The 1,350-nt window shown below is 36.5% G+C and overlaps 1 pseudogene; it reads right to left on the bottom strand.

Moving 5' to 3' along the window:
* Positions 1-276: 276 nt before the first annotated feature.
* On the bottom strand, positions 277-874 carry LOC131948936 (methyltransferase-like 26; annotated as a pseudogene).
* Between the last annotated feature and the right edge of the window lie 476 nt (positions 875-1,350).

Below are 1,350 nucleotides of genomic sequence, written 5' to 3'. Positions count from 1 at the left end.
TAGCGAAATGTGCCCTTGTGGAAAGGCCCCGGAAAACACGGAGCACGTACTCCAGGAATGCACTCTGTATAGCCAGGAAAGAGGCAGACACTGGCCCCAGCCCACCCCACTCAGGGAAAAATTATATGGGACACCTGACAAACTGGAAACCACAGTCCGGTTTGTCCACGAAGTTGGACTTGTTGTCTGAATCCTCCACCATATTCAAAAAATTAAGAACGAAGAAGAAGAAGAAGAACTCGAAGATAAGGCTCGATCCCTTCCAACATTAAAAATTCAGAACGAAGAAGAAGAAAAATATGCTGGCATATCTACCATTTTCTCTAGGCAAAGGTTGTTGTCCTTAGCTAATTTTTCAAGATCTACAATATCTCTCACACCCCAGCTAGGGTTTTGAGCTATCAGCTGTTGATTAAATCGCACATTGCTCTCGGGAGTTAAAACACCATTTACCTTATAAGGCCCATACATAAACAAAACACCTTTGTCTTTGAGTAAATACCCAGAAGCCTTAAAGAGACCCACTGCTGATTCCCATGGAGATATGTGGATCATGTTGCTATTTAAAATAACATCCCAAGAGGATGGCTCAAACTTTCCCCCTGGCCATTGGTCTATTGGCTTGGTAACATCTATCTCAAATGGTTGTAAAACATTGGTTAGTTTTTTTGTTTTCAATGTATGCAGTTATACTTGAAACACAATTTCTGTCGATATCACTAGGTTGAAAGTGAGCAGCAAAATGTGCTATGTGTTGCCCTGTGCCAGAAGCAATTTCCAAAACTCTGCCAGTTTGGTTAATGGGTGGTAGATAACCTTGCAAAACGTCAAGAATAGGCTGTTTATTCCTGTCTGCGGCACCAGCAATTAACATTATATTTCTCATACGTTTTGACTAAGATAAAATTTTGACGGTAAATCGCACTGGGGCAAAGTTGAATAGTTTAATTTTTGCATGGGATTATTCCAATGCAAGCTATTAAATCTCTAGAAAGATATACTAAAATAATGTAATGGGTCGATTTTGTGTTCATTTGAGTATAAAATGTTCAACGTTTTATTTTGTTAAAACGATAAACGCTTAAAATAACTGAAGTAGTTTTGAAAATAAAATTTTTTGAGTGAGTTTTAAATTTTAACGTTTTATCTTTTCGTTTTGTCGCAAGCTATTCTTCTATTGCTAAATGAATACATTTTATTTTTCTCTCCCTTTTTATCCTTGTATTCTATACACGTAAGGGAGGTAATATGTTATTAAATTAGGGATTTTTACTATGGGTGGTTTTGACACAATGTGGAAAAAAGAAAGATAATAAAATGAATTTGTGAAATAAATTGAAAAGATTTTAC

Source organism: Physella acuta, unplaced genomic scaffold, assembly GCF_028476545.2.
Source record: "Physella acuta isolate Inbredline_101_S28 unplaced genomic scaffold, ASM2847654v3 ptg000666l, whole genome shotgun sequence".
NCBI classification, from domain to species: Eukaryota; Metazoa; Mollusca; class Gastropoda; family Physidae; genus Physella; species Physella acuta.
Note: the sequence above shows the minus strand (reverse complement) of the source record. Positions and strands in the feature narration are given on the sequence as shown.